The sequence below is a fragment of the Macaca mulatta genome, chromosome 14, assembly GCF_049350105.2.
Source record: "Macaca mulatta isolate MMU2019108-1 chromosome 14, T2T-MMU8v2.0, whole genome shotgun sequence".
In the NCBI taxonomy this organism is placed as follows: Eukaryota; Metazoa; Chordata; class Mammalia; order Primates; family Cercopithecidae; genus Macaca; species Macaca mulatta.
In genome coordinates this window covers 88383552-88409515 of record NC_133419.1, presented here as the reverse complement: position 1 = coordinate 88409515, position 25964 = coordinate 88383552, and the positions used below count along the sequence as shown (strand labels likewise).

Here is a 25964-nt window from a genome sequence, read left to right as displayed (position 1 = left end):
ACAAGGGAAAAAGTAGAGCGCAGAGGGTGAGGAAAAGGTTTTACACATGCTCTGTGGTTGGTAGGGACATGTTACATTTGGGGAATGATAGAAGAGTAATGCCTTTGAAGAACAGAGACTGGAGATCATGCAGCCTAATAATGACTTTCCCTGGTGAAGGTCAGATATCCATTTTATCATGTTGCAATTTTTACTGTCCCTATGATGTGCTGAGTAGGCAACTTTTGGAGGTGACTAGCTTATTCACCTGAATAGTTGGAATATTTCTCTTTTTATTTTTGGGAAATATAACATAGATGCATTAAATAAGGTAAAGACTTCCAATGTTGAGATGAAAAATAGATATTTATAGAGCCCATCCTTACAGATTCTTACAGATTTATGATAGCTGCCTATAATTATATGATGACAAGGATTCTGAGTCATGTCTTTGCTTAAGCCCATCTGCTCCTTCTCCTGTGGTTAGTCTCTAGCTCAGTTCCAGTGTTCTGGCTATTCCACATGCCTGTCTTTGTCTCAGAAAGTAAGAAAAGCTATTTTATCCTGGAGCTGAAAAGTACATTGAGCATTAAAAATGGAAGAGGAAACTATTCATCTCATTTATCTTGTAATGGTGATTTTGCCTTTAAATGGATTCTAAAGCCATTCTTTCTTTCTCAGTTCTTAAAAACAATTTCATACGGGCTGGTATTTTTTAAATCCAAGCAAAATTTAGGCAAATATATGTATCTGCTCTAGAAATTTTGGGGGAAATTCTTCCATTTACAAACATTTCTGCTGCTTTTCAGTTTTATTAAAAAGGAACAACAACAAATCTACAAAAGAAATTTAAAAATAACCCTCTTAACACTGTTCAACATTAACTTCAAGACCTTTAGATTTTTAAGATCTGGGAAATATGGTAGCAGAACGTTACTTCACATACCGCATGCTACCCAAGATAAAATATTTAGAAGCTAGGGATTGCTGGAGGCATAAAAATACCAGTGTTTGCAAAACCTACAAAAGTAAAATATTTACAATTTTTCAAATGGGAATGTTAATAAAAGTATCAGCAGGTAGGACTTTGGCACCAAATCTGTAAACATATTGGCTGACTCATCATTTTAGACATATAGGAGAGGTTACCAAGAAGGATGCAGATTTTCATTTATGGTTAATATTGGTTTGTTGGGCAGGGGTTAAATCTGAAGAATTATTTTAAATGCATGTTCACATGTTTTTATTCTATTCACTTTAAAAGTACCTAACTTCCCAATTAATGAGAAAAAATATAGACTTCTAAGCTATAGAGTTCCTCAGATGTCTATACTTAAAAGGCAAAAAGATCAGTAAGATTGGCTTTAGTAAAAAATGTATAAGGAATCTTTCTACAAACAAGTAAACTATTAATGAGACACTCCAGTGCCTGAAGAAATTAGAGCAGGATAAAACTAACCTGAATGCAGGGTGGAGGAAGATACCAGCTCTTTTGAGTGCCTAATATGTGCTGGGCTCCTTTCTACATACTTAACACATATGAGGCCCTGGAAAATTCACAAAGAAACTCGTCATAGGGAAGGCCAGCCAGGATTACAAAGGAGGAAATTGGGGGTCAATAGGATTAGTAACGCGCACAACAAGCACATTCAGGACCTGAACCCATGTCTGACTCAGAGAAGCCTTCTCTGTTTTCCCCTGTCTGGAATTATTGGTCTAAAAGACAACCAATTCTCTGCTTTTTTTTTTTTCTGCTCCCTAGTTCAACAACTACAGGAGATGGTTCCGTTGGAAAATTTTCAGCAGCCGTGTTTTGAAATTAATGTTGTAGTTTCTGACTTTTCTGTCATAAATCTCAGCAGAGAGCAATGTATTTGTTGTGATGTGTCTGTACCCAAATTCAAAACAGTTCTCTTTCTCCTAGATGTATTGCCCTAGATTCCAGCAAGCACGGTCTCTCCAGATTTCAAATTGGATGGGTCAGCTCCCTATAATGTATCACTTTTGGTACAGACATCTTGCTGTCTAGAATGTGAGAGAGTCTTACCACAGATGGCTGGGGAAGGACTGAATGGCCCCTTGGCATGGTCTCCTTCTAAATGTATGAGTGGAAATGGAAGGTTGGGGGCTTGTGACTTGGCTATGGTCAGACAGCTGCTGGACAGCTGAAAGATTTTAATTCAGCTCTGTCATCATTCCCTTTTACGTCAGTAATGAGTAGGGTTCACTCTTATACATTGCTGTATCTTCGTCAGTACCTGGTACAGTTTTGATGACATGACATCTATCCAAATAAGTAACATTTTTAAAGGGCATCTGAATTACTAACTGATTCAGAATAATAAGCAGTCTTAAATAATTTAGAAGAAATAGGGGAAGAAAATAACATGTACAAAGGCACAAGTAAATGTGAAGAAATAGTTTCAGGAAATGTTCCTTTTGAAGACTTGGTTTGTACCCTCATTTTATAGCACTCATCACTGTCAGCTTTGCATTTAGAATAATATGTCTATCTTCTCAGCTACATTAACTATGTCAATGAGACATAACCTGTGTCTCATTTTTTTGTGGCTCGGTGGACAGCACAAAGCGGACTTTCAAATTTTGCTTACTTACTGGCATGGAATTATAAACATATCCCAAGCAGAGACAGTGCAAACTCTCTTCCTCTTAAAGCAGCCAGTGCAGTGGAAGTAGTATAATCTTTGGAGCCAAAGAGACTCTCCATTGTCTAGCTTAATTAACTGTAAACTTGCCTTAGTTGCTCATCTGTAAAATAAGGCTAATAATACTTAGTTGGGAAGATAAGAGAACTAAATTAAAATACTTAGTTAAGTTGCCCATCCCATGCTTGAAATGAAACAAATTTCAGTACTCTGCTATTCTTTCTTCTCTTGCTCTCCAAGACAAAGCCTTAAGGAGCCTGGCTGTTAGTGAGCCAAGTTGCCCTCCCTCAGTACCCAACACAAGGATCTCAATCCTGTATTCCTACAACTTCTGTTCATTTTCCAATTTATATACTGTATTTGACACCAAGAGAAAAGCTATTTTAAGTGTTTATTTTCCCCCTCATCTGTTCTGTGTTTGACTCACATATGATATGGGCAAGAATGTTTAATGGCCTTCAACTTAGCAAACACTGTCATAAGCCAGACAAGCTGCTTTCTTTCCAGAGCCCCGCTAGAGCAATTCACCCTCATTTTACACCCGGGGGTGCTTTTCTTCTTCCTGTTAAACAAATTCAAGCTGATCTTCAAGTAAGCATTTCAGTTGAACTCCATCAACCCTACAAAATGGGGCCAGAGGGTCCTGAACAACAGCACATTTCTTTTACAGAAATTGAAATGACTTAATACTTTGACAGCTTGTAGCTGTTCCAGGAGTCTCATTTGTAATCAGAGCTACTTAATCCTTTCTTCTTCCCAATGAAAATAAATTCAATATATCTGTAGTTCTAGTTCCCCCATAATACTATACATTTTGCCTATGTTATCACCTCATGTCACAGAGATGTTATGGTAAGTAATATATATATATACACACACACACACACACATACACGTAATTATATATATATATATATATATATATATATATATATATATAAAATGCATACGTATTATTTCATACATAAGGCACTCAGCCTGTGTCCCACACACCAGTAGGCATACTTGATGTTATTTCAATTCTATAGTCTCAAATTTTGGAATGAATATCATCACTATCAGTTAAGACTATAAAATGCCAAATGTGTTTTTTAATAACACAGAGGATTATATATGTTCAGATGATTTTAATACAACTATCTCAAAATGATCTCTTTAAAAGGAAGCACACTTAGTGTAATATTTTTGTCATTAGTCCAAAGTATGTTGGAACTTCTCCCAGGGAATTTGTAGCATATGATATATTATTAACATGATTATCATCATCAATCATCATTATCCTTAAAAAGACTACTATAGTAAATATATATTGCTTCTGGCTGTCTAACAAAACTCCTTCACACTGGGGAATAGCATATCCTTTCCCTGTAGAATTATTTATTCCTCCCTCATACCTTGCCTCTCAATTACTGATTGGCCCTCTTATTTAGTTCTGGGGCTGTCCTATTATCAAAATTCTACCTCCTAAAGAAAACAATCCCATTTATGATAGCATCAAAAAGGATAAAATACTTAGGAATGAATCTAACTAAAGAAATGAAAGATTTATACATGGACAACTACAAAATGTTGCTGAAAGAAATCAAATAAGATAGAAAAAAATGGTAAAACATTCCATATTTATGGATTGGAAGACTCAATGTTGTTAAAATGTCCTTACTACCCAAAGGGATATGCAGGTTCAATGCAGTCCCTATCAAAATCCCAAAGGCATTTTATTTTCACAAATAGCAAACAAACAAACAAAAAAACAAACAAAAAATCCTAAGATTCATATGGAATCTCAAGGGACCACTGAATAGCCAAAACAATCCTGAAAAAAAAAAAAAAAAAAGAACAAGTTGGAGACCTCACACTTCTTGATTTCAACTTTCACCCCAAAGTTCTTCTAAGCAAATAAACTGGTCACGAAAGGACAAATACTGTATGATTCCACTCATGCAAAGTAGCTAAAGTAGCCAAAATCATAGAGAAAATAAGTAGAAATTTGGTGGCTAGAGGTGGTGAAATTACGAGAGGAAGAGGATTGGAAAAATTTGTTTTTAGTGGATATATAGCTTCAGTTTTATTAGATGAAAAAGTTTTAGGGCTCTATTGCACAACAATGCAAATATACTTGACACTACAGAACCATACGCTTAAAAATGGTTAAAATGGTAAATTTAATGTTTTGCTTTTTTGCTACAATTTTTTAAAAAGGAAAAATAAAGAAAACAAAGTATCTTCCTTCCTCCTGACCATAGTTGATTGGTCCAGCAGTGGGCTCTTGACCTAAGCTTAGCCAGTCAAATATCTATGTAAAAAATAATAGTAATATATAGTAATATAATATAATAATATAATAGTAATATAATAATAGTAATAATATATATATGTAAAATATATAGTTATATATATTATATGTGTAAAATATATGTGTGTGTATAGATATATATACACACACATGCACACACACAAAATTTGGAAAAAAAGAACACCAGTCATCTTTGATAACTAAAACTCTGAGTTACAAGGTTTGGAAGCTGCCAGCGTGATATTTCCTGCCCTATGAGAGAACTGGTCTTTGGTGAGAGAAAAATACCAATAAAAAATGAAGAGAAAGCATCCCAGCATCTAAGCATTAGCCATAACTAAGCCACTAATATTACCATCAATATCGTGGAAACAATTTATACATGGAGTATCTATGGAGCAACATACTAAATGTTGTATGTTTATTGTCTTGTGTTGTAAGTTTACCATTATACCAGGGTCTCTAACATCTGTAAAGTGTATAGTCTACCAGGATGATCAAGTACACAAACAGGCAATTTCAAAAATATGAATAAGGTAATATGGTAATTTTAATAATGAATAAGGTCTAACAATTCCAATAATACTTTAAATAAGAGCTATACAATTCTCATCAAAAATGAGAAATATTGGGCTAGTCCTAGTTAAGAGAATACACAAGACTTTCTTGAAAGAAATGGTACCTGAGCTGAATCTTAAAGAAAGGATAGTATTGAGCTAACCAAAGAAATGGGGATATATCATGCCATTAGACAATGTAAGAAGTCAAAAATCAGTTCCTCGGGTGTTTAGGATGAGTAGAGACGGCAGTGGGGAGTGAGAGTAGTAGGAACTGAAGTAGAGAAGGGCTAGTCAGCTAAAGCTTGATTTGCCATGCTCTGCCTACATCCTGCTAGTAACCACAATCCCTGAAAAGCTTTGAGCAGGAGAATGACATGTTAGATTTGCATTTTAATTAGATTACACTAGCATCATTGTGGAGGACGAATCTGAAGGAGATGGAAAGGAAGTCCAGTTATGCAACTATTACAAACAGCCAGGAGAGAGATGGACCACCCTGTAAATAACATAGTGATAGTAGAGATTGAGAGGATCTATACTTTTCAAGCAAAATTTTTAGGACTCAGTAATTAGTTAGAAGTGTATAGGGAATAATGCTAAGGAAATAGAAAAGTAATATGCCAAGTTATGGCAAAGATTCTGCTACCTCCTTGGTGAGTGAGCTTGGACCAGAACTTAAGTCTTTTAATTTCCAGATTATTACCTAATAGGGCTGTCAGACTGCTCATGGCAGTTTGAATATCTCTTCCATGCCCATTTCTACTGCTTTTCCTTCACTCACACATTCCTCATCAAAGAGACATTGAACATGTATTGTGCTAGGTTCCATGGATAAAAGATGTATAAATTATGCCTCTTATCATTAAAAGGCTCAAGTAAGATAAACAGGCAGGCAAACAAATACTATATCACATGATACCGGGTTTCATTCAGCTGTGTATACAGGGTTGTGGGAGGAGAAAAAACAAAAGAGAAACTAAATGCATTATTGTCTTATAAAGGGTATGGAAATGAAAAGATATTTGATCACCTACATTCAAAGCTCCAGGAGGGCAAGACCTGTATTCTTTCTATTTACTCCTGATTCCTAGTGGCCTGGCTATAGTATTCTATAACACATTTCAAATTCTTGATACACATAATGTACATTTCAAACTCTTGGTGTAATTCATTTGAACTACTGGGCAGCCTATTCACTGGGATGAGAAGAATTTTGTAGCCAGAAAAATGTTTCCAATTCATAGTTTAAATATATTTCTAATGAAAAGGGTCATTCTGATGTCCAGAAACTCTGTTCTTTAGATGATCCTTAAAACTCACCTAGTTTCTGCCAGTAAATAGAGGAAAGAGCAAAATCCATTTCAGCTTGCCAACCATTGGAAGCACAATCCAATCACAAAATCTGACCGATCAATGAACAAGTGGTAAGCAGTCTCATCAGGTGATATTCATTCTTCCTCTGTGTGTAATGATAAATATGACATACACAAAACATTAGATTCAGGGTCAGGGATTATATCTGTATTTTTTTCTTGATACTGAAGTAGAAGATTGTAAAGTTCCTTTTTTGTCACATTCTTTAGGGTGTCTGTTAGATGTCTAGTGTTTTAGCAAGGATGAAAAGCAAGAAAATGGAGGAACAAATGAAAAGCAGACTTGCTAAGGTCACCCCAAATGAAGACCTGTCTTTACCAATACTCTTCACATCACTGTGTAATTATTTTTCTTTAAAGATAGTAAAAGTTGAGGGGGTTTTGCTCTTTCTCATGGAATGTATTGTGAATCAACCTAATCTAGATGAGAGAGGGTGTGTCAGAGCTGGTTTCATGAGAGTGTGACCTATGCAGATGCAAACGGCCTTATAGTTAGAAGGGTCTTACTCTTGGTTTAATGCTCTGCTGTTGCTATCTTGACATTCTTACCAATATTTTTCTTAACAAGAGTTCCCATGTTTTCAGTTTGGACTAGGCTATTCCTCCTGAAATGGATATACTAGTGCAATATCTAGCACATAGTGACTACTCAGTAAGTGAATGAATTCATAAATGAATCAAATTTTTCTTGAAAAATAAATTAGAGATTTCAAAGTTGAAGTGGGGAAGAATTAGTACAAGAAAAACTTACGCAAAAACACAGAGGATAAAGAGAACTTCTATGATTCAGGGAGTGGCAGGAAGTTTCGACTATGGCTAGAGACCAGCCTCTTTGGAGTCAGTTATGGGAGAGATGAAATTGGGAAAAAAACAAAACAAACAAACAAAAAAACCAAAACACGACAGTTAGTAAAAATTTTGAAAGCTTTAGATGCCATTCTAAACAGCTTAGGCTTTATTCCACAGCATAAAGAAATCCATAGAAGTCCATTAAACATGAAAGTAACAAGCATTGGGTATGAATTTTAGATGGTCACTCTGGCAGGTGAGGGATGCACCAAGGGCTTGGTATGGTCATGGGATACTTAAGCAGCAGAAGAACATAGGAGGAGCTGGCTGCTGGAAGGGAAGACACATCTCTCCTGGAAGGAAACAGGTTGAAAGTAATAGCAAAGTGAATGTGTTTGAACTTTAAAATACTTTTAATCTTAGGCAACATACTTAATCTTCCCATACGTACTTCTTCATACATATTATAAATAGTCTGGATCACATGATCATTGAATTGTTTTCCAGGCTTAAAATCTGTGTGATTTTATAGTTTTTCAGATTTTATTAAAGTTTTATAAAAATATACAGAGGTGATTCTGTAACTTTACTAGATTGGTGCTCCTAGAAAGCAGATGCTTTTTCTTCTTCACCTCTTTATAGCTAATTACTAGAGTAGTGTCCTGAACATAGAAGGTTTTTCACAAATATTTGTCAAATAAATAATACATACAATATTCTATCATTTATAATGTATATAATTTTTATACTGTTAATATCATCAACGAACATTTAGTGTTCCTCTAACATAATGAAGCTCTGTTAGATACTGAGAACACAGAGGAGAGGTACGATATCTGCCCTTAAGGACACATTCTAGTTGAAAAAATAACAACAAAAAAACCACACACAAACACACACACATCTACATGTTGAATAGAACAGTAAGTGTCATGTATAAGGAAAGTGTGATGTAAGAGAAAGACTATGGGCTTTGAAGTGAGAAAAACTCTGGATTCAAACCTGATGCTTCTATTTAGCTACTCTGTCGGTGTGGGAAGCTAACTTGGCTTCTGTGTGCTTCTTTTACAAAATTGGAGATAATACCTTTGTTGTAGAGATGCTAAGAGGATTTTAATATATAATATATGTAAACAATCTCACATAGAGTAACTACTCAAAAATTATAACTATCATTATTATTACTGATCATAATTATTATCATTATTGATAATTATTATAATTATTACTACATACATGCAGGAAAAAGTAATCCAGTCAACAAGTTAGGAAAGGCTTTTTCAATGAGGTGATCTTGAGCAGATTCTTGAAAGGTGAGAAGAAATAAATTAGGCCTCATCCTGGGCAGAGGGAAGAGCACATGTGATTTGGATTTGGGAGGTCACGGGTACTCAATGCAAGCATTCTTGTTTGGCCCCAGCAAACTCTGCATGGTAGAATCAGTCACAGGGAGGTGGAGAAGGGTGGGAGGTGGAGAAGGGTGGGAGGTAAGGGGCCCTTTGCTCCCACCTTCTTTCCTTCTTCTGTACTTCCTGGGCAGACAGCACCTCAGCAGTTTCCTGGCCTAATAATCAAGGAGTTCTTCCATTTGGAGAAAAACATAAGGTCAAACTTTTTTCACACTCATATTTTCAAACTTTAAAAACTATTGCTGATAAGAGGAAAACAAAGTTATTAGTGAGTGTTCTGTTCTGTATGTTTTTTCCTTTAGAGTTACATGAGCGCTAATTAGGGAAACATCTTTTCCTTGAAGCAGTATTCAATGTTTTGTCTAAGCATCCCAATGAACCGCTTGCAGACAGCACTAATTGCTAGTGGTGTCTCCTTGGAAGTAGCCTATGCCTCCATTGTCCCTTTGGAGTTCAATAGTGCAGTACTTCATTTCACCTTTTAGGCAACCAATCCATTGGGCTACGTGTGTGAGAAATTGGCTCTAATGTATTACAACAAAGGTAAAATAATCCTTGATGTAAACCATAGCTTATTGCTCCTCATCCCCTAAGAGCAGCACTAAATCTCATTTCTTGTATTTTTCCAGCAGGGTGGAAGGAGCAGGCAGCGAGGTCCCTTCTAACCCCCTTGTTCTTGAATATTTACTAGAAGAGCAGTTGAAGAAGAAGGAAAGGTACAGATTAGTACATAAATGATGCTTGCACATATGTAATCTGATTTCCAACATTCTTTCAAGGCACAGATTATTACCTTTATCTTAGAATGAGAACTGAGGCTCAGAGAGTGAAAGTATGAATGTTCCAGATCTCACAGATAAAGAGTGATAGAACTGGGATTTAGACACATATTTGTCTAACTCCAAAGCTGGTGCTCTTTTCATTATCACATGCTCTCACTTTTTCTGGCTGTTTGCAACTTACTGTATTACATCAATTCCAAGACACATTTTTTTCCACATTGCAAGCATAGCTGAAATGGAAATGCACAGTGTTTTACAACTGCTATTAGCCAAGAGAGAATTGTAACTATTAGTCACTGCCTCTGTGTGCATAAACTTGGGTGTTATTCTCGGAGTCATGATTGGATAACTGCAGTCACTTGATGTCTTTGTCAACAAACCACTTAGGAAACATTTGAAGAAGGATTATGTGTCCTAGTGGTCTTCTGAAAAATCTTCCTTTGGAACATGGTAAGATCAAGAAAGCACCACCACTAAAATATACAGAACAAGAGTCTGGGGCTTGGAAAAAAAAAATCTTTAGGAAAAGAGTAGAATACTTTTCAGAAATGCTGCATCAATAATGCCCTTGATAGTACAGGGGACAATGTTGTATAAAAAAATGCACCAACTAGAAGATTTTTATAGCAAAGTTTACTCAGAATAGTCAAACTAGTTTTTCTTATATTGTTATTACATTTTGCTGTATTACCTCTGCTTACATTTTATTTTTATGTAACATTGGTAGGTGATTTTAAAAATCCATGTTCAAAATGTTCTGGGATTATTCATGAATTTGCCTTCTTCCTTTAGCCAGATGTATATTTCAAAGAGCAAGGTCTGGCCATGACATGAATAACATCATGTTTTTGAGATCCTATCATCTTCCAAATTTTATGTTATGACATATATCTTTTATTTCAAACAACAATCTTGTCAAGTAGCTATTACTTTTCTCATCTTATAGATAAGGAAATGAGGCTTAAAGACATTAAATAATTTGCCTAAATTCATACTACTAGAAAGAGAGCATTTTAACACAGAGTAGTCAGACTTTATCATCTTGGTGTGGAATATCATATTGTATTACTTTTCAAATATTTTCTGCACATCACACCAGAGATCCTGAAGCACTCTGCAGAGCCTATGCTAAGTATTAGTCAGTTTCTGGAAAATTAAGTAACAAATTCCTGTTTTGGCCACTGAGGAAGAAGAGGGCAAGGATGCTCAGGGCAGCAGTAAGTTGCTAAAGACATCTAGCCTTTTCTTGCCACAGCACAGTGAGGTCAGGCAGACTTTGGAGCAAAACATAACTGAGTTTTAATTTCAAATAAACCACTCACTTACTGCAAGAATTGGAAAAGTTACTTAGCCTCTCAGAGACTCATTTGCATGTAAGAGGATGATAGCCTCAAACCTGCTGGGCTTTTGGTTGCCTTAAAGGAAATAATGAAGGTGATTTTGTCACACTTAGCACACCACCTAGCACAAAGGCCCCCATGGGAAGAGAGTTGTTTTCCCATTTCATGGGGTTAGTTTGGGGCTGAATATATTAGTCTGATTTTACTCTCAGGCTTTTACTTCATGAAAGTTATATTGGTTGATGAAAATTGTTTTCTGTTTGGGTGACAGATATAACCTTATATTGATGAAACATATACCCATTGAACATAGACAGTGATGTATCAGAAGATGGGCTGACATCAGTGTAAAAGGAAAAAAAAAAAAGCAAGTGCTTCAGCATCAGGACATCTTCATGAAACCCGGCTCCATCAAGTGGTATCAGCTTGGACAATCAGCTCATCTTTCTTTCTCATCCTCATCTTGTTTATTGAAAGTGAATAACAGTATCTCTTTTCCAGGGCAGCCATGATGATTAGAGGAGATAATTTAAATAAAAATGTTTGTACCAAGAAGGAGTTAATGTAATAGCTATTTCCCCTGACCTTGATAGCCATGGGTAGAATCACGATCCTTGATTAGTTGCAAATTAACCAACCAACTGCTAGTGTGCTGGTAAATCCTTAACCACAGGTTTTCTGGGGGAAAACAATCCCTGTTTGTAGCACTTGATGATTTCCATGGTGTAAATTCTTCCAAGAAATTCAAGCCCAGCCCCGATAGCTATTTCTCTTACTCTGTCTAACAACATGCAGGCTCACCAGCGGAGGACTGGAATCATCAGGAAGGTTAGATCTCTCTCTCCTGCACATGTGCATGCACACACTCACGACATAGACCGTTTTTCCCTCCTGAATACTGTTGGGGTGATCAGACCCAACACCAGGTCATGGGAGTGATGAAGTCCAGTGGAATTAAAGGAATGAGAAAAAGTTTGAGAAAGAAAGTGGGACCAGCCAGAGGGTCACCACGAATGTGGAGGCTGCAAAGGCCCGGAGCTCTGGGAGCCCATGCTATTTATTGGTGATCAAACAAAGAAACAGGTGGTGAGGATGTGGGAGTTGAAAGGAAATGGTGTTATCAGGTGAATGAGAAACATATGGCTACTTGAGATAATGGGAGTGCTAGAAGCAAGGAGCCAGCAAGTCTAGCAGACATGCAAGCCCTGCCTCAGCTTCTCTCCCAACACTCAGCTTTTCTCCCAACAGAATACTAGAAAAGAAAGAAAAGAATTATGAGACAATACTTCAATAGATGATTATAAATTTTAGTGTAATTTTTGCACCATCCCTATTCATTCCTTGATTGATACAAGTAACTGCAAATTCCTGGTACCTCATTTTTAAAAAAAATCCCATGCTAGAGGCCAAGGCCACAGGGCAACTGGTCCCCAGTTTTACCTTTTAGGTAACACTGCTTTAAGAAGAAACAAAAATGAGGTTCATTACCCCCAAACTCATTTCCTGATGATTAGAGGAATAATCATGACATCTGCTCACATCAGCCAATATTAAGGCGAGGTGCAGAAGTATTTTGAAGAGTGACTTCAGTACAGCAGAACTTATAGCCCTGAATTTTACACAGGAATGGGCAGGGTTCCAGTGTCAGGATTGCATGTGTTTACCTGCAGTACACTGCCAGCCTTGTCTCTCATTTCCTGCCTATGCTACATGGTTCAGGTGTCAGATAGGATAACTCCAAAGCAGAGAGAACAGAAGCAGGAATGTTCAGGGTGGTAAGTGTAGCAACAGAGCAACTAAGGATCACACCTGACACACCCAGTACATTTGAAGTATCACGTATCATTTTGATTATGTAGTAGGATGGATGTCTTCTCTTAAAATAGTAGTTCTCAATTCTGATTACATATGGAAATCATCATGAAGAAATTTTGAAAACACACTTGCATGCAGATGATTCGGTTGTTCTGAGATGGGACCTGTGGGTCTCTATTTTTTGAAGTTTTTCAGATGTATCTAATGTAAAGGTAGGTTTGGGAACCACTAACTTACAGCAAACCCACAGTTAAATGTTCTACCTGATCCAGGGCCATAATGATCAGATAATCAACATTGGAATCATCTGGAGATTTCGCTGAACTGTAGATTCTTGATACAATAAGTCAGAGGTAGGAAAATCTGCATTCCGAATGGCATCCAGGTAATGTCATGATAAAATGGAAGTGTAGGGCCTTAGTTGTTTATTATTTTAGTGGGAATTAAGACAGGAGTCCCTCGACTGATTTTGATATTCCTTTTTTGCCCATCTAGTCATAGAGACTAAAGTGGGGGTATTTGGGACATTGTCTTTGGCTTCCATTTATTTTAGTGCTCAGTTTCCTACAGTAATAACTCAGAACCTCCAAAATTACCTCTCTGTTGTTAACCTGTGAGCACAGTGTTTTCCCGCTTACTAAGGAAGTAATGTACCAGTTCCATCCCCATTGCTATGTGAAGGCCCAGGGCATTCTTTCTTCAGGACAGGGCACATCTTTCTCTGCTATGAACCATCTTGTCATTTTCATGGTGTTGCTCCAGGTGAGGCATTGCCCCATCTCCCAGTCTGAGGCCAGGCCATTTGACTAACAATTGATCTTTCCTTTGTTAATTTGTCCCACTTCAAGGAAATAACTATTATCTTCCTCCCCAAGGAATCCTGCCTTCCTTTACTTCAGGGAGCATTTCTTTTCTTCACTCTGACACATATCCCCACTCTTAGGAGCAGAAGCAACCTCAAATAATGTCATCAGATGTTAATTCTAGGGGTTTTGTTCCATTAGTTATTACCATTTTATTAATAGGTGACCTATAGGTATCTAATCTAAAGATAAGGATAGATGATGGTTTATAGAGACCATGTATGTCAGAAATTCAAGGTCATCATCCTTAGCTCAATCGTATAAGAGAATAAAGCATTTTTTTCAAGTGTGGTCATGATGCTTAATAATAAGAGTAGGGTATGAGTTTTCTATTTCTTCCATAACAGATCACCACAAACTCAGTGGTTTAACATAAAATTATTATCCTACAGCTTGGGATATTAGAAGTCTAAAATGACTTTCACAGGTCTAAAATTAAGCTGTCAGCAGGGCTGAGTTCTTTTCTGGAAGATCTAAGAAAGAAACCGTTCTCTTGCCTTTTTCAGCTTCTGTAAGCCATCTACATTTCTTAGGTCATGACTCCTTCTACTATCTTCAAAGCCAGCAACAATGCATCTCTCTGACCTGTCTTCCATTGGCACAGCTCTCTTCATAACCTGGAAAGGGTCTCTGTTGTTAAGAATACAAGTGATTAAGTTGGGCACACCTAGAAAATCCAGGCAACTTTTTCCCATCTCAAGGTCCTTAACTTTAATCACGTTTGCAAAGTTCCCTTTGCCATGTAAGGCAACATATTCACAGGTCCCATCCTTTGCAGATCATTTTTCTACCTACCACAAATGGCTGCCATTGATAATGCTTTTCGTTATGTAGAGATTCTTATCTGCATTTTGCAGATAAAGAAACTATGGCTCAGAGAAATGAATACGGTAAGGTGACCTAGCTGGGAAATTGCAAAGGTGAGGTTTGAACTGAAGTCCTAAAATTCTCAAGCCTATGTCCATATTCACCTCCTTCTGCTATCTCCCTTATCAAGGATTCTGTAAGTCAATTCCATGGTTTGACAGAAAATTTCCAAGGCAACAGTTGGCTTGCTGTAGTGGTGAGGGATGGAGGTTTATTTGGAGATATGTGGGGTGATCTAGAGTTGATAATGCAAATAAAATTTCCTCTGGATGGCATGTGCTGTCAGCAGTGACCTCCTGCAGTAACCAGAGAAATATCTACCAAGAGTATTTCTATACTTTAGCTAGGCTGATTCCACCAAGGCTTGTCGACCACAATCACAAATATCATATAGGACTAAAAAAAGTAAAAATAAATTAGTGAAAATTCAATGAATCATCTGCAACATAGTTGTGTTGGAACTCAGAGCTGTCTCTTAGAGCAATAAAAATGGGGAAAACATAGTACATTCTATTTTAATCTCAGCCAAACTTATTTTTTTTTCTTGGGGAGAGAGGAGAAAGTTCACAAAGACCATGCCTCATAAGCCATTTCCTGAAAAATAACTGAAATTCTCCTTAAGAAAATAGGTTACCTCAGTTTCCATGGGAATGGTTTCTAATGCCAAAATTTTACTGCTGACAACAAAAAGTGACAATGACAGAGAGCCCAAAATGAGTGTAGCTATAGAAACTGCTTGTTTCATTATCACATCCTATTCTAATTGTTTCTTTACATGTCAGACATCACTCCCTATTATATTTTGAGGACAGAAACTAACTTATTCAGTTTGTATCCACATTATTTAACACAATGTCTAGCAGGAAGCAAATGATTCATAAAAATTGGTAGATACAATTGAATATTACATTACCTACTAGAGTGGTTCTCAAACATAATCTGCAGATTGATCGTCCTAGAATCACCTGAGGAGAAATGAAAATATAGGTTCTCTATATTTATCATAGACATTGTCAAGTATAAGATCTGATGGGGCCCAGCCATTTGCATTTCTTTAAAGCCCTTTAGGGACTTCCAATATACACCAAAGTTTAGAACCACTACCTAGCCTTATATACAAATTTATAGGCAACATGCTAGATTCACATTTGCCAAAAGCCAACCTTGAATTAATACCCCCCCCATGCAAAAGCATAGAAATAACTTATTTCACTAATTATGGGCCTATTAATGTGGCCAAATCTGGGCCAGAGGCAGTCAAGGATACAAGAATGAGGAGCTCTATCCCCACAAAATGTAAAATTCTATTAGGAAACCAAGGATATTTTTAAGATTCAGGTCGGTCTGGGATAGTTTGGGAGACTGGTAAGGAGCTAAGGAGGCTTCTGACAATAACTGCTAAAGGGGGAGATTTGAGTGGCATTAATTTGCATCAAGGACAATGTACAACTGTGGCAGGAAAAGAAGAATGGCACTAGTTACTGTTGAATACAGGGGCTCTCTGCCAGACACCAGCCAGCCCTTTGCTCATTGAGCATCAGTGGTCTTGGCATGGACACTGAGGCATGGCCAGCAACATGGTTCACAGGTTTGTCTGTTATGCTTTTAGCAGGATAAAGAATATGGCTCTAACTTTTGGTATTGAAGGTATAAGAATGTAATCAGAAAGCCAGAGCAGAAAATGGGGGAAACCTGAGGGAAAAAAACACTTAGTGGCTAAAAAGAACTAAATTATGGAGCTCATATTAGACAAACCCATAATAATCTTAAGTAGCTGGAACTAGAGAAAGATCATATTGTCATTACAGTCCTATTCTTACTCACAGGTTAGTGTAGTGTGGCAAATAACACTTTAGTTTTATAATAATGAAACACTGAGAACAGTAAATGAATGTAGAGAAAAGAATAACAGATCACTATGTGACATGATGCAGTCTCTACATTTATGAGTTCATGCCCAGAAGATACGGGTAAAAATTAAAATCATGTGAACCTAATAAAAAATAAAAGCAGAAAGAAAAAGAGAAGACAAAAGAAGAGTCAGAACTGCTTTATTAACAATTGGATAGGCATTCAATAACCAAGTGCCTAATCTGGAATCTTTCTTTTAAGTCAATAACCCACGGATAAAACATGAATCAACAAATATCCTGGGCTCTGAACATGAGGGCAGCAGGAGCCGTGCATTATCCAAACAACCTATGTTATTCCATTCTCTTCAGTATTTTCTATGTGCCAGGTGCTATTAGACATTGGAGATGCTATTACAACAAAGCAAAGCGGTCTGGGCATGATAGCCCATGACTTAATCCCAGCAATTTAAGAGTCCAGGGTGGGAGGACTGCTTGAGCCCAGGAGCTCAAGGCTACAGTGGGTTATGATCACGCCACTTCACTTCAGCCTGGGTGACAGAGCAAGACCCTGTTGCTAAAATGAAACAAAGTACCTTCTTTATTTTTCACCATAGCACTCAGCACTAGTTGATACTTAATTATAAATTTATTTTTAAAGTGTCTGTAATATTTATTCCATATATGAATATAGTTCATGAAGTAAAGGGCTTGTCCTTGTCACCACTCTATGCCCAATGCCCTTTATAGGCCCCACTCATTAACTATTTGTGAAATAAATGAATAAATGAATGAATAATTGAGCGAGTGAATAATATTGGCCATTAAATGATTAAACAGCAAAGTAGTTTCTTTTGAACTATTATCTTGGAAGGTACTTTTTCAAGTGTATAATGTAGAAAGAGCAATGTTGTGGGACCCTATATATTCTTTCTGCTCTCACTGAAAATACAAAGTGACTCTTCTCTCCAAAACTGAATATAAACTGCCTCAACTGGAAACAGTGTATTAGTCAGTGTATTCTAGGCTGAATGTGGCAAAAAAATAAACCCCACAATTTCAGTAACATAACACAATATGATTTCTTTTTCATATTACTGTCCTTTGAGTGGCTCTTCTATAAGCTGTGACTTGGAGATTTAGGCTGTTACCATATTGTGGCTCTACCATCTTGAACTCTTTGTTTTCAAGGCTTCAAAACTGGGATAGAGAGAGCAGGAAAGATATGTGGAGCATGTTGTGGCCAGGACTCGAAGGATGTACATTACTTCCACCCATATTCCGCTTGCAGAGTCTCACTGAGTTGTAAGAGGGCTACAAAACATAGGTATGTTGTATGCCAAGAAGGAAAATGAAGTGGTTTGGTGAACACATGGCATTGTCTCAATGTTACAGTTTCAACATTAGGTTTAAAATTAAAAAGAACAATAGTATTTCTAGTCATAGCCAACAAGTGTAGAAAATACAGATAGGAAGCAAAATTATCTATGGAAATCCCTCGATAAATATCTAAGAATCAGATATTCATTCATTGATTCATTTTATATCTGAAATTATTACTATGTACCACTATTCTCACTCTCTTAAAGCTTACAGTCTAGACAGGAGGACAAATGAACCATTAAATGAAGATGAGTGCTTTGATAAAGTACAGCATATTATAGGAGATCTATAATAATATTTAAAATATAATTACTAATATTTTGAACATTAGGTACTTTATAGATATGATTGCATTTATTTCTTTACAATGTGAGGAAATACTATTACTGTTGTTGTTTATGGTTAAAACAGCCACTTGCTTAGGGTCTCACAATAATTAATGCACTTTAAGTACCTCAATGAGCAATGACTAACATTGTTCATGAAAGTTACTAAAACAAGAACTGGTAGTTTTACCCCAGATTAGATAATGTAGAAGGAAAAGAATGGAAAATCTCCAGAAGAGAGCCCACGTGAGATAAGCATAGAGGTTACTCCATGAGCACTCAGAGGTTCTCACTAGATTCCTAGGGAAGAAAAACTAGAGGTGAGAGCAGAACCCACTCCACATCCCCTTAGTCCACTGCATAAGCTGTAAAATTAAAGCTCAGAGTTCCCATTCCAGAGAGCAAGTCTTGCCTTTTTAAATATTTTTTGTTGTCTTTTCATAGTCACCACTGAAAAAAAAAAAAAAAACTTCTCACTTACTGGAATACACTCCCCACCCCCATCCCCACACGTTGAAAAGTATGCGGTCCCTTCCAAATCTGTCCCTTATGCCTGGTGCTAGGATGAATCATGTTCTCACAATGTGGTTACATATTCACATAAACACATAAGAAAATATTTATGAGTGTATACAGTCCGTATCCATGTAAATGAAAATTTTTATGCTCAACTTAAGCCATTTATTGTTTTGGTAATTGATGTAGGAATTGGTAAACAATGAAATTTATATTTATGATATGCCTAATATAAAAGCAATTATATTTCCACAATGAAAAAACAAAGCAAAACCACTAGAGTGTTGCCTAGCTTTAATATGACTTACCCCTCTCCTCAACATTTCTGTAAGAATTCAAAATCCTAGGCAATACATATTTTCCATTGAGGCAAAAAAAAAAAAAATCAATAATTGCTCTGAAAATTAGACAAGCCAGCTAAGATAGAGTACTTAACTTGGATATTTTCCATTGTAATAACATGGAAATAACAGAATGCACAAGAATAGCATAATGAGGTAGAGTACAAATTTCATCCTTGAGCCAAAGTCACACTTTTCTCTCCACAGGATGAATTAAAAAGGTGGATTGAGCAAGAAACTCACCTGGTGAGCATACTGCTTTTGCAGATGTAAGTGGCACACAGCTGGCTTTAAAAGCTATGATTTGCTTACCCATATGTGGTATTACATGAACTAAAGAGAAGCTGAAACTAGGGAGGGGAAATGTAATTTTTAGCACAGCCTCACTGTCAGCAATGGGAATTGCTTTTTCAAAACTGGGAGTAGCTTTGATGAAAACATCCTCCGACATTCTCAACATTGCCTTGGGATGAATTCTTCCAGAAACCATAGAACACTTCCTCTTTATTTGCAGTTTTATAACATTCTATTGTCTACGTTCATTTAATGTTGTGAAGCTCTTGCACTGCCCTCTGCTGTTTTCTGAGCTGCATAACCAGGGTGTTCACTAGCAAACTACTGAGTTCATTTAATTCTTTCTTTCTATCTATCTATCTATCTATCTATCTATCTATCTATCTATCTATCTATCTATCTATCTATCTTTAGCACATATTAGGCATCCAAGATAAAGGAGCAATGTTTTAAAAAAGCAGTAAATGGATAAAGCATAGATTTTACAGTTAGGCAAAATGAATTCTGATCCTAGCCCCACCAACATTTTCAGTTGTGAGACTGTAGATAATTTAAATGCTCTCTGGCTCAAGGCTCAGTTTCCCTACATAGAAAATGAGATATTAATACTTATTTGCATCATGTTACAAGGATAAGTCAGGCATGCTTAGTGCCTAAAACAGAGAAGACACCATGATATGAAGCTATTATAATATAAATTAGACATGCACTCTACAAGAAGATAAGGCAAGTGAAGAATCTGGCAATTATGTAACAGAAGAAGAGATAGATTAGATGGCTATTGTAGAAAACCAGATAGTAAAGTGAACTTAAATGAGAATTTCAGCCGTGAAAATGATACTGCTTTAGTAACCAAGTGGAGACCATGCAATTAAGGGGGCAGAGACTGGAAAAAGAAAGAATAGCTAGGAGGGCTAGTGTTATAGTTGAGGATGAAATGTAAGGTGGACATAACTATGGAGGCACCATTACTAAAAGGAAGATAGGCACAGTCAACAGTCATGGTGGAGGTTGAATATGAATAATTTGGTAATAGATTGGATACAGGACACAAATGAAAGAAAATTGGATTCTGGATATGTTGGAAGGATGATAATTGGCATATTACATGGATGCACAGGAGTCAGAGTTAGCAAGAAAAGGAGATAACATGGGTGTGGGGGGAGGGAGGAAATTCATAGTTACCTGGCATCAACTAATAGAAATAATTTTCCTTTATTCCTTGCAATAATTCTGCAATGTATACTTTATTATTCCCATATTTCAAATGAAAAAATTGGGTCCCAGAAAAGTAAATATCTTGTTAATGACACCCATCGCAGCATAAAGAAGCTAGGATTCAAATAGTTTTATGTGCTTTCCAAATTCTAGGCCCTTTCCTCTATGGCTTTACAGATCAGTGCAAAAGAAGCGGTATAGTCCTGATTCCATGGATGAGGTCCTCAGCACTTATGGTACTTCCATGTATGATACTGTTTTCCTTAGGTATAAAAAGATGACACCTATCTGTCCTGTTTATACTGTTTATACAGAAGTCCACTCATGAATATTCTCATGATATTTACTGTTGATGGGTATTTCACTTTTGGTGATGGTGAAAAGGCACATTGATTTGACAGCTGATTTAAGATTTCTCCTAATGCCCATTTGCTGTTTTAGGATTCTCTATTGAAACTGCATTATGTGTTTAATTTCCTGAGAGATACTATAAGGACACTTCAGCTGAATGGCAAAGGAGAAAATGTGCCCGGTATCACTGCTCATCTGCTACCAGGTGAGCTGGTCTAAATAGCATTAAAGAATACCGTTTCCTTCTCTCTTTCACTGAAGTCTTGTTTGAAGAGTAGTCTCACACAGGCCTCACTAGAATTTCATAATCCAGAGTGACTTCTAAGAAAAGAATTTTCAAACTTAAAGACAATGGAAAGTCAAAGATGTGCATGAGCTCTAAATAAACCACCTATTAAGAAGAGACATAGACTCAAACTAGCCTCCCACCAACTCCAAAGTCCTAGAAGCTTTCTAAAGTCTCCTGTCTTCATAATCCCTTCATTCTAACATTTTTATTAGGTAAGAATTAATATTTGTTACTTTTTCAAAGCTGTGTTAGTTTGGATTTGCTGAGGAGAAGTCAAGAGAGAACCAGATACACAAAAGGTTTATTGAAGGAGGAAGAAAGAGGAGATGGAGAGAGCTTTTGGACCATCACACTGGTCTAACATCTGTGAAAGAAAAGAAGGAAAAAGGACTATGGTAGAAAAATGGCTGGTAAGGGGTCATCATCATGCCCAGATACCCACTAGAGGAGGTTTCTATCTCTATAATAGACCCACTTTATTCAGTCATTGGCATGAATGTGGTAGTTGATCAGAAGGGCATCAGCTAAGACCATCACTCAATTCTGTTACCTGCAGCTAGAGATCTTAGCAGCATGTTTTCATAGCAGTTTCAAATTCTACCCCCAGAGATCTATATTGAAATATTAGAGGAAATTATAGAGTAATAATTAAACATAGAGTTTGGAGACGAACTTCCTAAGTTCAATTCTTAACTTCATCACTTGGTTGGGTAAAGACAATGGATAAAGAGTCTCCCTACAGTGCAATAGATCTAAAAGATTATTCCTCCTTCTATCTGAAACTTTGTAACCTTTGATCAACAACAGATCCATATCTTGGCCATTGTGAATAATGCTGAAATGAGTATGGCAGTATAAGTATCCCTTCAACATATTGATTTCAACTCCTTTGAATATATACCCAGAAGTGGGAAGACTGGACCATATGGTAGTTCTATTTTTAATTTTTTGAGGAACCTCCATACCATTTTCCACAATGGTTGTACTAATTTACATTCCCATCAACAACCTGCAAGGATTCCCCCTTTTCTCCTCATCCTCGCTAATGCTTATCTTTTATCTTTTTGATAAAAGGTATTTTTAACAGATGTAAGGTGATATCTCTTTGTGGATTTAATTTCCATTTCCCTAATGATTATGGATGCTGAGCATTGTTTATTTATTTATTTATTTACCTCTTAAGCCATTTCTATGTCTTTAAAAGGTATCTGTTCACATCCTTTGTCCATTTTTAAATTGGGTTATTTGTTTTCTTGATACTGAGTTGTTTGGATGCTTTATATATTTGGGGTATTATCAGATGTATGGCTTGCAAGTATTTTCTTCCATTCTGTGACTGTCTCTTCACTTTGTTGTTTCCTTTATTGTTATCAGTATTTTAATAAGTGAAAGAATGGTACTTCACACAATACACACAATATGCAATAATTAATTCTAGATGGGTCATAGATCATAATGTAAATGGTGAAACAATAAACTAGAAGTAAACATAGAAAAATTCCCCTATGAACAAGGAGTAGGGAAAGATTCATTAAACAGGACCAAGATGCATTAACATAAAGAATATTGTCAAATTGGACTTACTTAATTATATTTGTAACTTCTGTTCATCAAAAAGTAACATAAAGAAAATAAAAAGGGAAACCACAGATTGAGATATCTGTCATATGAAGACCTGAAGAAGAACTATTATGCAGAATACACACACACACACACACACACACACACCCATATACACTGGCAAATCAGTAAGAAATGTAAACATATTCAATTTTAAATCAAATTTATAACAGAGAGTTAAGAAAGAAATATAATACAAATTGAGTCAACTGATCTTTGACAAAGAAGCAAAAACAATTCAATGGAAAAAGGATAATTTTTTTCATAAATGGTGCTGGGACAACTGGATGTCCACATGCAAAATAAAATCTAGACACAGACTTTACTCCCATTGCAGAAAATCAACTCAAAATGGATTATAGTCTTAAATGTGAATGCAAAGTTTTGAAACTCCCAGAACATAACATAGGAGAAAATCTAGATGACTTTGGATTGGGTTTGGTGATTACTTTTTAGATACAACACCAGGGGCATAATCCATGAATGAAATCATTGATAAGTTAAACCTCATCACTAAATAATAAAAACTTCTGCTCTGCAAAAAATACTGTCAAGAGAATGAGAAAACAAGTCAGAGACTGAAGGAAAATATTTGCAAAAGATATATTTGATGAGCGACTGTTATCTAAAATATGCAAAGAAGCCTTGAGTTTTAACCCAATAATAAGAAAACAGATATTAAAAAGTGGGTAAAATATCTGAATAGACACCTCACCAAAGAAGATATACAGATAACAAGTAAGCGTATGAAAAGATGCTCAACATCATATATTACTAATGGATTGCAAATTGACACAACCATGAGACATTATTACGTACCTGTTAGACTGTCTAAAATAGAAAACATTGACACCAGGTGCTAATGAGAATGTGGACGAACAGGAACTCTCATTTTTTGTGGGAATGAAAAGTTGCACAACTATGATGGAAGACAATATGGAGGTTCTTACAAAACTAGTATTTTTGCTATGCAATTCAGTAATTGTGTTCAAATTATTTATGGAAATGAGTTGAAAACTTACATCCATACACAAACCTGCACATAAATGTTTATAGCAGCCTCATTCGTAATTGCCAAAACTTGGAAGTAAACAAGATGTACTTTAGAGGGTGAATGGATAAATAATCTGGGACACATTCATACAACAGAATATTATCCAGCATCAAAAATTCTGAGCTATCAAACCACAAAGAGTTGTGAAACAACCTTAAATGCATGTTACTAAGTGAAAGAAGCCAATCTGAAAAGGCTAAATACCATTAAGTAAAATGAAATAAAAGATTCCAACCATATGATATCCTGGAAAAGGCAAAATTATGGAGACAGTAAAACGATCAATGATTTCCAGGGTTAGAGGGCAGGGAAGAATGAATAGGTATAGCATAGGGGATTTTTAGGGCAGTGAAACTATTCTGATACCATAATAGTGGATATATATCACTACACATTTGTCAAAACCCATAGAATGTAAATCAAGAGTGAACGCTGGTGTAAACTTTGGACTTTATTTTATAATAACATGTCAGTGTTGGTTATCAGTTGTAACAAATGTACCAGCCAGGTGCAAGATGTTGATGGTCGGGGAGGCTGTGCGTATGTGAGATGACGAAGCATAGGGGAACTATTCATACTTTCCACTTGACTGTTGTGTACCTAAAATTACTCTAAAAATATATTCTATAGAAAAAAATCCAATTTAAAAATAGACAAAAAGTTGAATAGTCTATTCATGGGAAAAGGAAAAGGATATTTCAATGGCCAATATGCATATGATAAGATATTCAATGGCTTAATACTAAATGCACACCAGAATGGCAAAAATAAATGACAAACAAGTGTCAGTAAAGACACCAGGTAAATAGTACTCTCAGATACTGTTGGTAGAAATGTAAATTCATACAACCAATTTGATAAAGTATTAAGCACTATATTATAAAGCTGAGCCTATGACTCTGGAGTTCTATTCTTTGATGTATATATATCCAACAAAAATATGTTCACTAAAATACAGGTAACACTATTTGTAATAGTCAACAGTGGAAACAAACCATGTGGCCATCAATAATAGAAAGGTTAATATGGGGTATGTTCATTCAATGCAATGTAATGAAAATAGGTAAACCATTACTATATAGAAGTCATGGATAAAATTCACAAAATGTTAGGCAACAAAAATGCAGCATATATCATATGCTTCTACTTATATAAATTTCAAAAACAGTCAATCCTAACTCATGGTATTAGCAATTAGAATAGTTGTTAGCCACAGGGAAAATGTAGTGGCTAGGAGAGAATAAGGCACTTTTCCAGGATATTGATAATGTTCCATTATATTTTGTGGAAAATCATTTATCTACATACTTATGATACATCTACTTTTCTATATTTATATTTTTATAAAATTATACTTTAAAATGTGCAAGCTTTTTATGGAGTAATTTATGCTTTTAATTGGAAAGCACTAAAAATAATTTTAAGCATAGGTATATGACCGTGTGCATGTGTATATGTATTTGTGTGTATACCACAAACTTCTGGGTCAAGTTCAAAATCTTAGCATGTATCATATATTTGAGAATTTGTTTTGTAGGTGTAGTCTTTTTCACATGAAGCCTCACTTCTTACCTAAGCTGAGCCAGTCTAGCTCTGATTCCTGCTTTATGGGAGCTTGTGGCAGACGGTAGGGAGGGGTTGCTGGGAATGGATCACAGTCTGTTGCTCTGGAATCTAGACGTTTCACAGCTTGTCCTGGAGGCAATCAGAATATACAATGACATGCTTTGACAAACAGACTAACAACAAATTTGAATCATGTTTAGACCCTCAGGTGAAATCAACTAAACATAAAAACAATTTTCTCAAAATTGTTTGGTTTAATTTTTACATGTTACATATGAAACCCAGTGTTTGCATCCAGATTAAAGTTTGAAACAAATGGAATAGTTTGTACATAAAACATGGTTACAAAATATTTTAACATTTTGCGTGATATACTAAAACACAACGTAATGTTATGTGTGATATAAAAAATTCAATTGC

At 36.1% G+C, this 25964-nt stretch overlaps 1 long non-coding RNA gene across 3 annotated transcripts in view; it reads right to left on the bottom strand.

Moving 5' to 3' along the window:
- LOC144334443 (uncharacterized) overlaps nucleotides 1-25964 on the bottom strand; it is a 143604-nt gene that overhangs the window by 71858 nt on the left and 45782 nt on the right. For all 3 annotated transcript variants that reach the window (XR_013404253.1, XR_013404252.1, XR_013404251.1), the window contains one exon: nucleotides 25551-25673. This is a non-coding gene — a long non-coding RNA (uncharacterized LOC144334443). The remainder of the gene's footprint in view (nucleotides 1-25550; nucleotides 25674-25964) is intronic.